Below are 14,571 nucleotides of genomic sequence, written 5' to 3'. Positions count from 1 at the left end.
TAGCCTCATAGCCTCATAGCCTCATAGCCTCATAGCCTCTGAACTCATAGCCTCATAGCCTCATAGCCTCATAGCCTCATAGCCTCATAGCCTCATAGCCTCATAGCCTCATAGCCTCATAGCCTCTGAACTCATAGCCTCATAGCCTCATAGCCTCTGAACTCATAGCCTCATAGCCTCATAGCCTCATAGCCTCATAGCCTCTGAACTCATAGCCTCATAGCCTCATAGCCTCATAGCCTCATAGCCTCTGAACTCATAGCCTCATAGCCTCATAGCCTCATAGCCTCATAGCCTCATAGCCTCATAGCCTCTGAACTCATAGCCTCATAGCCTCATAGCCTCATAGCCTCTGAACTCATAGCCTCATAGCCTCATAGCCTCATAGCCTCTGAACTCATAGCCTCATAGCCTCATAGCCTCATAGCCTCTGAACTCATAGCCTCATAGCCTCATAGCCTCTGAACTCATAGCCTCATAGCCTCTGAACTCATAGCCTCATAGCCTCATAGCCTCATAGCCTCTGAACTCATAGCCTCATAGCCTCATAGCCTCATAGCCTCATAGCCTCATAGCCTCATAGCCTCTGAACTCATAGCCTCATAGCCTCATAGCCTCTGAACTCATAGCCTCATAGCCTCATAGCCTCATAGCCTCATAGCCTCATAGCCTCATAGCCTCATAGCCTCTGAACTCATAGCCTCATAGCCTCATAGCCTCTGAACTCATAGCCTCATAGCCTCATAGCCTCATAGCCTCTGAACTCATAGCCTCATAGCCTCATAGCCTCATAGCCTCATAGCCTCATAGCCTCATAGCCTCATAGCCTCTGAACTCATAGCCTCATAGCCTCATAGCCTCATAGCCTCATAGCCTCATAGCCTCATAGCCTCATAGCCTCATAGCCTCTGAACTCATAGCCTCATAGCCTCATAGCCTCTGAACTCATAGCCTCATAGCCTCATAGCCTCTGAACTCATAGCCTCTGAACTCATAGCCTCATAGCCTCATAGCCTCTGAACTCATAGCCTCATAGCCTCATAGCCTCTGAACTCATAGCCTCATAGCCTCATAGCCTCATAGCCTCATAGCCTCATAGCCTCTGAACTCATAGCCTCATAGCCTCATAGCCTCATAGCCTCATAGCCTCATAGCCTCATAGCCTCATAGCCTCATAGCCTCTGAACTCATAGCCTCATAGCCTCATAGCCTCATAGCCTCATAGCCTCATAGCCTCATAGCCTCATAGCCTCTGAACTCATAGCCTCATAGCCTCATAGCCTCATAGCCTCATAGCCTCATAGCCTCTGAACTCATAGCCTCATAGCCTCATAGCCTCATAGCCTCATAGCCTCATAGCCTCATAGCCTCTGAACTCATAGCCTCATAGCCTCTGAACTCATAGCCTCATAGCCTCTGAACTCATAGCCTCATAGCCTCATAGCCTCTGAACTCATAGCCTCATAGCCTCATAGCCTCTGAACTCATAGCCTCATAGCCTCATAGCCTCTGAACTCATAGCCTCATAGCCTCATAGCCTCATAGCCTCATAGCCTCTGAACTCATAGCCTCATAGCCTCATAGCCTCATAGCCTCATAGCCTCATAGCCTCATAGCCTCTGAACTCATAGCCTCATAGCCTCATAGCCTCATTCAATCACTGCTGTGATCCGTTAGTAAACATGATATAGTTTAACATCCATAGTAAACATGATATAGCTTAACATCCATGGTAAACATCACATAGCTTAACATCCACAGTAAACATCACATAGCTTAACATCCATAGTAAACATGATATAGCTTAACATCCACAGTAAACATGATATAGCTTAACATCCATAGTAAACATGATATAGCTTAACATCCATAGTAAACATGATATAGCTTAACATCCATAGTAAACATGATATAGCTTAACATCCATGGTAAACATGACATAGCTTAACATCCGTTAGTAAACATGATATAGCTTAACATCCATAGTAAACATGATATAGCTTAACATCCATAGTAAACATGACATAGCTTAACATCCATAGTAAACATCACATAGCTTAACATCCATAGTAAACATGATATAGCTTAACATCCATGGTAAACATGACATAGCTTAACATCCGTTAGTAAACATGATATAGCTTAACATCCATAGTAAACATGATATAGCTTAACATCCATAGTAAACATCACATAGCTTAACATCCATAGTAAACATGATATAGCTTAACATCCATGGTAAACATGACATAGCTTAACATCCGTTAGTAAACATGATATAGCTTAACATCCATAGTAAACATGATATAGCTTAACATCCACAGTAAACATGATATAGCTTAACATCCATAGTAAACATGATATAGCTTAACATCCATGGTAAACATGACATAGCTTAACATCCGTTAGTAAACATGATATAGCTTAACATCCGTTAGTAAACATGATATAGCTTAACATCCATAGTAAACATGATATAGCTTAACATCCATAGTAAACATGATGTAAGTCGCTTTGGATAAAAGCGTCTGCTAAATGGCATATATTATTATTATTATTATATAGCTTAACATCCACAGTAAACATGATATAGCTTAACATCCACAGTAAACATGATATAGCTTAACATCCATAGTAAACATGATATAGCTTAACATCCATAGTAAACATGATATAGCTTAACATCCATAGTAAACATGATATAGCTTAACATCCATAGTAAACATGATATAGCTTAACATCCATAGTAAACATGATATAGCTTAACATCCATAGTAAACATGACATGCAGGAACATTTATTTAGACTTTTTATTTCATCTTTATTTAACCAGGAAAAGCCTATTGAGACCCCGAGTCTCTTTTTCAAAAGGAGACCTGGTCAAGAAGGCCGCAACAATCAATACATTACATTATTAAAACATACAACAGTACGATTCAACAGCATGCTCCAGCATGAAAAAAAGCATTTCCACTCCTCTGTAACAGAGCCTCCCATCAATATTTAAAATTCATTCAGGGTCACTAACATATCTAGATGAAGCATGGATTGTAGATTATTCCATTCAGAGGCACTAACACATCTAGATGAAGCAGGGATTGTAGAGTATTCCATTCAGAGGCACTAACACATCTAGATGAAGCATGGATTGTAGATTATTCCATTCAGAGGCACTAACACATCTAGATGAAGCAGGGATTGTAGAGTATTCCATTCAGAGGCACTAACACATCTAGATGAAGCAGGGATTGTAGACTATTCCATTCAGAGGCACTAACACATCTAGATGAAGCAGGGATTGTAGATTATTCCATATGTCTCGTGCACAAGAAGAGAATGCAGTCTTGCCTAATACTGTGAATGTCCTGGGGACTTTAAGCAACAACCACCTAGCAGACCGGGTATGGTAACTGCTGGTGGTGAAGGAGACCAGACTACAGATGTTAAGAAGGCCGTAATCTCGCCACAGTTTTGGGATGGGGCAGGAGAAATGTAACTACTCTGAAATCCATAGACTATACTATGGATTCAAGGTTTGACCATCCATGATATCGAAATTATAGTCTTAAACATGTTTTGAGGCTAGCTAAAGTTAGCAAACAGAACAATTATTTGATTTCCTCCCCACTGCAACACAGTAGTATGTTAGCCAGCAATACACAATATGTGATTCAGTAGAAAAACTAAAGTTAGCAAGCTAGCTAGGTGGCTTGCAGGAAAAATAACTTAACATCATTTAGTTAGGCACTGTATTTGTCAACTGCCATCTTGATGCTGGTATCGGACTGTAGCGGAGCTTCTAGCTAAATCCAACTCTTTGTTTTGAATCCTCTTTGCTATATTCCAGATTAAACATGTATGGTTGAATGCCACCATGTAGCCGATAGATGCTCCATGATGCTCCATGGTCGAATTCGTGTTGATGAGAGGAATCCCTTGTCAGTTCTTTCAGTTTTGACCAAAAGGATTGTTGTTTAGTGTCCTCCTTGGGGAAGGGACAGGGGGCCAGAGCACGAAGCACCGCCCAACGCAAGTTGTGGTCTTTCAGAGACTGGAAAACATGTGTCCTCTTGTATATGTGACTGACCGCCTCGATTCGGTCTTATGTAGAAAAATGAAATGGTGTTTTTAAATTTTTTTTTTTTACATTGGATAAAACTAGAGACACAGAGCGAGAAAATGGTACAATTATATGCTGTAGTTGAGGAACAATGGGAATGTAATTCTGCTTTGAAAGTTGATGAACTTGTAAACTCACTTTTGAATAAATGGCCCTTGAATGTTTTGTTACACCTAATGGAGAGCTCTTCTTTATATACACCCATTCAGAATAGTTCACACACTTTTAAACCTTAGCCCCACCCTTCACTTTATGGATTCACATGTGAGACCATGTGCTAAACAGAGTGAGTATGCTACTGTACAACCAAAGATTTCAAGACTAAAGGCTACAGACACTACAGCAATAGTTTTTCATAATTACAGACGGCGAACAAGTCTATTATTAAGGCACATGAAAGTTCACATTTTCAAGAAGGTATTTTTTTATATTTTTTATTTGGTTTCCAATTGTTAGTAATTACTATCTTGTCTCATAACTACAACTCCCGTACGAACTCGGGAGAGATGGTCGAAAGCCATGCGTCCTCCAAAACACAACCCAACCAAGCCGCATCCAACCCGGAAGCCACCAACAGCAATATGTCGGAGGAAACACGGTGCACCTGTCGACCTTGGTTAGCGTGCACAGCGCCCGGCCTGCCACAGGAGTTGCTGGTGCACGATGAGACAAAGATATCCCTACCGGCCAAACACTCCCTAACCCGGACGACGCTAAGCCAATTGTGCGTCGCCCCACAGACCTCCCGGTCACGGCCGGCTGCGACAGAGCCTGGGCTCGCACCTAGAGTCTCTGGTGGCACAGCTAGCGCTGCGATGCAGTGCCCTAGACAACTCCACCACCCGGGAGGGACTCAAGAAGGATTTTCTGACAACAAAAAAACGCATTTTGATAACTAAAAAAAACAAACTTAGTGATAGTGATGCGCAACATACGCCTAGTTTAATATAGAGAGTCAAGTATCTACTAATAAATCTGCACATAGGAACATCACTGAAAGACGTACAATGGCTCAATCAAACAAGTACTAACATATCTACACCCACAAAAACATATGGTGTGATCAGTAGAACATAGAGCCTTAAAGTGTGATCAGTAGAACATGGAGCCTTATAGTGTGATCAGTAGAACATAGAGCCTTATAGTGTGATCAGTAGAACATAGAGCCTTATAGTGTGATCAGTAGAACATAGAGCCTTAAAGTGTGATCAGTAGAACATAGAGCCTTAAAGTGTGATCAGTAGAACATAGAGCCTTATAGTGTGATCAGTAGAACATAGAGCCTTATAGTGTGATCAGTAGAACATAGAGCCTTATAGTGTGATCAGTAGAACATAGATCCTTAAAGTGTGATCAGTAGATCAGTAGAGCCTTATAGTGTGATCAGTAGAACATAGAGCCTTATAGTGTGATCAGTAGAACATAGAGCCTTATAGTGTGATCAGTAGAACATAGAGCCTTATAGTGTGATCAGTAGAACATAGAGCCTTATAGTGTGATCAGTAGAACATAGAGCCTTATAGTGTGATCAGTAGAACATAGAGCCTTATAGTGTGATCAGTAGAACATAGAGCCTTATAGTGTGATCAGTAGAACATAGAGCCTTATAGTGTGATCAGTAGAACATAGAGCCTTATAGTGTGATCAGTAGAACATAGAGCCTTATAGTGTGATCAGTAGAACATAGAGCCTTATAGTGTGATCAGTAGAACATAGAGCCTTATAGTGTGATCAGTAGAACACAGAGCCTTATAGTGTGACCAGTAGAACATAGATTCTTATAGTGTGATCAGTAGAACATAAAGCCGGACGAGATGTATTTGTAGATTCCGCCCCCCCCCCCACACTCCCCCCATCAATACACCGGAAGCCATCATTTCAAGTAAGCTTCCTCCTGGGCAATTATGCTTCCTCCTGGGCAATTATGCTTCCTCCTGGGCAAGTAAGCTTCCTCCTGGGCAATTATGTGTGAAACACATCTCACTGTCCTAGAAATGCCTCAGACATTATGAAAACAAGTCCAGATTTCCCCCAAGGTGAAATTCCCTTTTAAAGGTCTGTATAGTGAACGGTTTTATGGCATAATATAATTAAATTACTTTGACTAAAAGCACTTAAAGACCTCGGGGTTTTTGAATATGTGCCTTCTGGTGTCTTTTACATTTAAAAAAAAATGGGAATTGTAAAATAAACCAAACAAAGTGAAATCAACTGTAATAATAATGATCGATTTTGCTGCTTGACTAATGATTCCGCAAATGCAGTTTTGTCACACTGTAAAACATTATTCACATTACCACTACAATCTAATATTACAATCAAATCAATCACTCAATCAAATGTATTTATATAGCCCTTCTTACATCAGCTGATGTCTTAAAGTGCTGTAAAGAAACCCAGCCTAAAACCCCAAACAGCAAGCAATGCAGGTGTAGAAGCACCCCTACAACCCCCCCCAAAATGGCCAAAAGTGACACTGGAACACACATCTCCCCTAGCCAGCCAATAATGGGGAACACTCTCCTCTCCTACAGCCTAGACAGGTGCACCTTGTAATACATTTGGCCATTTAATGAGTGTTCTGCTGCCCTGCAGGCCCATCTTCATTCATATTAGATCTAGTGCCTGGAGAGACTGATCCACATCGACGTTCATACGCCATTGACAATAACAGCCTCGCCTCAAGTGACACCCTATTCGCTATTTAGTGCATTTCCACTATACATGTATATGCAACAGTATGTGGACACCTTTTAAAATGAGTGGATTCACACCCATTGCTGTCAGGTTTATAAAATTGAGCACACAACCATGCAATCTCTATAGACAAACGTTGGCTGTAGAATGGCCTTGCTGAAGAGCTTCAGTGACTTTCAACGTGGCACAGTCATAGGAAGCAACTGTTCATGCAAGTCGCTTCGTCAAATTTCTGCCCTGCTAAAGCTGCCCCGGTCAACTGTAAGTGCTGTTATTGTGAAGTGACAACGTCTAGGAGCAACAACGGCTCAGCCATGAAGCGGTAGGCCACACAAGCTCACAGAATGGTACCGCCGCTGAAGCGTGTAGTGTGTTAGCACAATAACTGTTCGTCGGCATCTTCATCTAATGGGTTTCAATGGCAGAGCAGCCGCACACAAGACTAAGATCACCATGCTCAATGCCAAGCGTTGGCTGGAACGGTGTAAAGCTCGCCGCCATTGAACTCTGGATCAGTGGAAACGTGTTCTCTGGTGTGATGAATCACGCTTCACCATCTGCCAGTCCGAAGGACAAATCTGGGTTTGGCGGATGCCAGGAGAACGCTAACTACCCCAATGTATTATACCAAATGTAAAGTTTTGTGGAGGAGGAATAACGGTCTGGGGACATTTTGAATAATTCGGGCGAGGCACCTTAGTTGGGAAATCTTAATGCTACATCATGCAATGACAATCTGGATGATTCTGTGCTTCCAACATTGTGGTAACAGTTTGGAGAAGGCCCTTTCCTGTTTCAGCATGACAATGCCCCTAAGCACAAATCAAGGTCCATAGAGAAATGGTTTGTTGAGATCGGTGTGGAAGAACTTGACTGGCCTGCACAGAGCCCTGACCTCAACCCCATCGAACACCTTTGGTATGAATTGGAACGCTGACTGACCTCTGACCTCACTAACACTCTTGTGGCTGAATGTAAGCAAGTGCCCACAGCAATGTTCCAACATCTAGTGGAAAGCCTTCCCAGAAGAGTGGAGGATGTTATAGCAGCAATGTTCCAACATCTAGTGGAAAGCCTTCCCAGAAGAGTGGAGGCTGTTATAGCAGCAATGTTCCAACATCTAGTGGAAAGCCTTCCCAGAAGAGTGGAGGCTGTTATAGCAGCAATGTTCCAACATCTAGTGGAAAGCCTTCCCAGAAGAGTGGAGGCTGTTATAGCAGCAATGTTCCAACATCTAGTGGAAAGCCTTCCCAGAAGAGTGGAGGCTGTTATAGCAGCAATGTTCCAACATCTAGTGGAAAGCCTTCCCAGAAGAGTGGAGGCTGTTATAGCAGCAATGTTCCAACATCTAGTGGAAAGCCTTCCCAGAGGAGTGGAGGCTGTTATAGCAGCAATGTTCCTACATCTAGTGGAAAGCCTTCCCAGAAGAGTGGAGGATGTTATAGCAGCAATGTTCCAACATCTAGTGGAAAGCCTTCCCAGAAGAGTGGAGGCTGTTATAGCAGCAATGTTCTAACATCTAGTGGAAAGCCTTCCCAGAAGAGTGGAGGCTGTTATAGCAGCAATGTTCCAACATCTAGTGGAAAGCCTTCCCAGAAGAGTGGAGGCTGTTATAGCAGCAATGTCCCAACATCTAGTGGAAAGCCTTCCCAAAAGAGTGGAGGCTGTTGTAGCAGCAATGTTCCAACATCTAGTGGAAAGCCTTCCCAGAAGAGTGGAGGCTGTTATAGCAGCAATGTTCCAACATCTAGTGGAAAGCCTTCCCAGAAGAGTGGAGGCTGTTATAGCAGCAATGTTCCAACATCTAGTGGAAAGCCTTCCCAGAAGAGTGGAGGCTGTTAAAGCAGCAATGTTCTAACATCTAGTGGAAAGCCTTCCCAGAAGAGTGGAGGCTGTTATAGCAGCAATGTTCCAACATCTAGTGGAAAGCCTTCCCAGCAGAGTGGAGGCTGTTATAGCAGCAATGTTCCAACATCTAGTGGAAAGCCTTCCCAGAAGAGTGGAGGCTGTTATAGCAGCAATGTTCTAACATCTAGTGGAAAGCCTTCCCAGAAGAGTGGAGGCTATTATAGCAGCAATGTTCTAACATCTAGTGGAAAGCCTTCCCAGAAGAGTGGAGGCTGTTATAGCAGCAATGTTCCAACATCTAGTGGAAAGCCTTCCCAGAAGAGTGGAGGCTGTTATAGCAGCAATGTCCCAACATCTAGTGGAAAGCCTTCCCAGAAGAGTGGAGGCTGTTATAGCAGCAATGTCCCAACATCTAGTGGAAAGCCTTCCCAGAAGAGTGGAGGCTATTATAGCAGCAATGGAGGGATCAATTCCATATTAATGCCCATGATATTGGAAAGAGAAGTTCAACGACTTTTGATCATGTAGTGTACTTTGACTAGGGCCGAAAGAAGTGCACTATATAGGGAATAGAGTCCTGGTCTAAAGTAGTGCACTATATAGGGAATAGAGTCCTGGTCTAAAGTAGTGCACTATATAGGGAATAGAGTCCTGGTCTAAAGTAGTGCACTATATAGGGAATAGAGTCCTGGTCTAAAGTAGTGCACTATATAGGGAATAAAGTCCTGGTCTAAAGTAGTGCACTATATAGGGAATAGAGTCCTGGTCTAAAGTAGTGCACTATATAGGGAATAGAGTCCTGGTCTAAAGTAGTGCACTATATAGGGAATAGAGTCCTGGTCTAAAGTAGTGCACTATATAGGGAATAGAGTCCTGGTCTAAAGTAGTGCACTATATAGGGAATAAAGTCCTGGTCTAAAGTAGTGCACTATATAGGGAATAGGGCTCTGGTCTAAAGTAGTGCACTATATAGGGAATAGGGTTCTGGTCTAAAGTAGTGCACTATATAGGGAATAGAGTCCTGGTCTAAAGTAGTGCACTATATAGGGAATAGGGCTCTAGTCTAAAGTGGTGCACTATATAGGGAATAGGGTGCTATTTGGAACACATCCTTCAGTAACCAGGCCATCTCAGGCAGATATTAATGACCATGTTAAACATGTCGGGTTTGATTGATGGTATTTACAGTAAATGGTAGAACATTAGGATCTAACCTGGCTGACCTCCATTAAAAACACTGTTATAATCTACCCTCTGTAGCATTGGGATATACATTAGGTACTTCATTTAGCTATACGACGGTTATTAGGGCCTGGTTTTTGGAACATTTAGGTACGACTAGCTATTAATGGAAATAATGCATAAATATGGGATTGAAGAGGGCTGAAGATGTGTTTCAGTAATAGTACAAAATGTTCAGGAATATAATGATAATTAACCTTCCAGACTAGTAACTACTTGGTAATTTCTCATAGTGTTGTCACGTTCACAGAATCATGACTTCAATACCAGGTTTAGTATCACGATACTCGATACCGAAATGATACTCGATACCGAAACGATACTCGATACCAAAACGATACTCGATACCAAAGTGATACTCGATACTGAAACGATACTCGATACCGAAACGATACTCGATACCGAAATGATACTCAATAACGAAACGATACTCGATACCGAAACGATACTCGATACCGAAACGATACTCGATACCGAAACGATACTCGATACCGAAATGATACTCGATACGGAAACGATACTCGATACCGAAACGATACTCGATACCGAAACGATCTCGATACCGAAATGATACTCGACACCGAAACGATACTCAATACCAAAACGATACTCGATACCAAAACGATACTCGATACCGAAACGATCTCGATACCAAAACGATACTCGACACCGAAACGATACTCGATACCAAAACGATACTCAATACAGAAACGATAGCGAAACGATCTCGATACCGAAACGATAATCGATACCAAAAGGATACTCGATACCGAAACGATACCCGATACCAAAACGATACTCGATACCAAAACGATACCCGATACCAAAACGATACTCGATACCAAAACGATACCCGATACCAAAACGATACTCGATACCAAAACGATACCACGGCAAAAGAAAATAACAATTATTAGCTAATAACTGGCCTTAATTTTTTTTGTAACTGAACAATAAGTTTGGTAACTTGTTCGAACATCTGAAATAACGAATAGAATATTTTTTGATTCTATATTACATTTCTTTAAAAAAAATAAAACACCATATTAAATTACGGGACGAGAGTCTATTGACACACCGACGCATCAATCTAAGTTACATAACAAACAAATCTCCATCAAAATCTGTCAGTTTAAGCTAGAGATATCAACTTTTTGACTGGGCTCAGTCTCATTTCACCACGTCCACCAACAGCTGCAATTCCGCATCTTCGGTGGAAGGTAGCTAAGCTATCCCCATCTTCGGTGGACGGTGGCTAAGCTATCCCCATCTTCGGTGGAAGGTGGCTAAGCTATCCCCATCTTCGGTGGAAGGTAGCTAAGCTATTCCCATCTTAGGTGGAAGGTGGCTAAGCTATCCCCATCTTCTGGGGAAGGTGGCTTAGCTATCCCCATCTTCGGTGGAAGGTGGCTAAGCTAACCCCATCTATGGTGGAAGGTGGCTATGCTATCCCCATCTTCGGTGGAAGGTGGCTAAGCTATCCCCATCTTCTGGGGAAGGTGGCTAAGCTATCCCCATCTTCGGTGGAAGGTGGCTAAGCTAACCCCATCTATGGTGGAAGGTGGCTATGCTATCCCCATCTTCGGTGGAAGGTGGCTATGCTATCCCCATCTTCGGTGGAAGGTGGCTAAGCTATCCCGAAAAATTGGTTGTCTCATGAAAATGTCTTAGCGAACAAACTAATAGAAAGATGAGACTCTCACGCACACAATGGTGGTTTTCAGTTTTGCTCAATGACACCCCCCCCCCGAGTACAAAGGGACTCAGCTGTCTATCGTTGTCTCTGATTGGGAACCATATTTAGGTAGCCTGTTTTGTGTTGGGTTTTGTGGGTGGTTGTTTCCTGTTTTCTGTCTTTGTGTCATTGCACCAGATAGGACTGTTTCGGTTTTCACATTTGTTGTTTTGTATTTTGTAGTGTTCTCGTGTATGGTCTTGATTAAACATGTTGAACACTAACCACGCTGCATTTTGGTCCTCCTCTCCTTCAACAGAAGAAAACCATTACACCTGTTTGCACTGTGTTATCTACTTACGGCCCCCAACAAGCCCATTTACACTGTGTAATCTCCTGACGGCCCCAACAAGCCCATTTACACTGTGCAATCTACTGACGGCCCCCAACAAGCCCATTTACACTGTGTAATCTACTGACGGCCCCCAACAAACCCATTTACACTGTGTAATCTACTGACGGCCCCCAACAAGCCCATTTACACTGTGTAATCTACTGACGGCCCCCAACAAGCCCATTTACACTGTGTAATCTACTGACGGCCCCCAACAAGCCCATTTACACTGTGTAATCTACTGACGGCCCCCAACAAGCCCATTTACACTGTGTAATCAACTGACGGCCCCCAACAAGCCCATTTACACTGTGTAATCTACTGACGGCCTCCAACAAGCCCATTTACACTGTGCAATCTACTGACGGCCCCCAACAAGCCCATTTACACTGTGCAATCAACTGACGGCCCCCAACAAGCCCATTTACACTGTGTAATCTACTGACGGCCCCCAACAAGCCCATTTACACTGTGCAATCTACTGACGGCCTCCAACAAGCCCATTTACACTGTGCAATCTACTGACGGCCCCCAACAAGCCCATTTACACTGTGTAATCTATAGACTCCGACAAGCCCTGTGGAGGACAGCCTATGAAACCAAACAAACAGAAACTACAATATTACTTAAATATTTAATACAGGACTAGAGAAGCACTGTAGAAGCCTGGAGATGTGTCTTGATAACTGTACTAGGACATTGATGATTCATCTCACAGACCACCTTCAGTTCTTGGTAAGTACTTATCAGTAAGGACGCCACAGTCAGTTAAAACTGAAAAGCCTGTTTTCAGGTTCCTGACATCCCAAACATCTGAAATGTTTCACAAGTTGTTTCAATTTAGTTTCAACTGGATTTACTGAATCAGATGTGCTGAGTATCCAGTCTGTCCTAGGGGTTAGTGAAGGAATGGATTGGGAAACAGCCTGTGCTCGCCTCCCTACACTGGCTTCCTGTTAAGGCAAGGACTGATTTCAAGGTTTTACTGCTAACCTACAAAGCATTACATGGGCTTGGTGGTTGAAGATATCCCTCTAGTGGTGCGGGGGCTGTGTTTTGGCAAAGTGAGTGGGGTTATATCCTTCCTGTTTGGCCCTGTCGGGGGGTATCATCGGATGGGGCCACAGTGTCTCCTGACTCCTCCTGTCTCAGCCTCCAGTATTCATGCTGCAGTAGTTTATGTGTCGGGGGGCTAGGGTCAGTTTGTCATATCTGTAGTACTTCTCCTGTCTTATCCGATGTCCTGTGTGAATTTAAGTATGCTCTCTCTAATTCTCTCGTTCCCTCTTTCTTTCTCTCTCTCGGAGGACCTGAGCCCTAGGACCATGCCTCAGGACTACCTGGCATGATGACTCCTTGCTGTCCCCAGTCCACCTGGTCGTGCTGCTGCTCCAGTTTCAAATGTTCTGCCTGCGGCTATGGAATCCTGACCTGTTCACCAAAACGTGCTTCCTGTCCCAGACATGCTGTTTTCAACTCTCTATAGAGACAGCAGGAGTGGTAGAGATACTCTTAATGATCGGCTATGAAAAGCCAACTGACATTTACTCCTGAGGTGCTGACTTGCTGCACCCTCGACAACTCCTGTGATTATTATTATTTGACCATGCTGGTCATTTATGAACATTTGAACATCTTGGCCATGTTCTGTTATAATCTCCACCCGGCACAGATAGAAGAGGACTGGCCACCCCTCATAGCCTGGTTCCTCTCTAGGTTTCTTCCTAGGTCCTGGCCTTTCTAGGGAGTTTTTCCTAGTCATCGTGCTTCTACACCTGCATTGCTTGCTGTTTGGGGTTTTAGGTCTGGGTTTCTGTACAGCACTTTGAGATATCAGCTGATGTACGAAGGGCTATATAAATTCATTTGATTTGATTTGATGCAAGGGAAGTGAAGGACTGGATTGGGAAACATTCAGTTCCGGTCTGGGCCGTGGGTAAGGATACACACACACAGTCGAAAGTACGAGTGTACAATATACCTGACAAGGACCACATGAGGAGAGAATAAGTCGCTGAGGAGTGGGCAGAAGCTGACAGACATGAGCAGCTGCTATCTAGCAGTGGACAGAAAGCTGGCAGAGATGAACAGCTGCTATCTAGAAGTGTAGATAGCAGCTGTTCATCTCTGTCAGCTTTCTGTCCACTTCTAGACAGCAGCTGCTCATCTCTATCAGCTTTCAGTCCACTTCTAGACAGCAGCTGCTCATCTCTATCAGCTTTCTGTCCACTTCTAGATAGCAGCTGCTCATCTCTGTCAGCTTTCTGTCCACTGCTAGGTAGCAGCTGAGATGAACAGTGTGTGTACGGGTGTCCTCCCTCCCTGCAGTCCCACTAAGGTATAGTCTTTATCTTCTTCTTCTTCTTCTTCTTCTTCTTCTTCCTCCTCCACCTTCTTTTCTTCTCCTCCTCCACCTTCTTCCTCCTCCTCTTCTTCTTCTTCCTTCTTCCTCCTTCTTCTTCTTCCTCCCCATGCTTCTCCTCCTCCTTCACCTCATCATCCTCCTCTTCTTCCTCCTCCTGCTCCTCCTCCTCCTCCTCCACCTCATTTCCTCCTCCTCCACCTCATCCTCCTCCTCATTCTCCTCCTCTTCCT

This window comes from Oncorhynchus gorbuscha, linkage group LG13 (genome assembly GCF_021184085.1).
Source record: "Oncorhynchus gorbuscha isolate QuinsamMale2020 ecotype Even-year linkage group LG13, OgorEven_v1.0, whole genome shotgun sequence".
Lineage (NCBI taxonomy): Eukaryota > Metazoa > Chordata > Actinopteri > Salmoniformes > Salmonidae > Oncorhynchus > Oncorhynchus gorbuscha.
Note: the sequence above shows the minus strand (reverse complement) of the source record.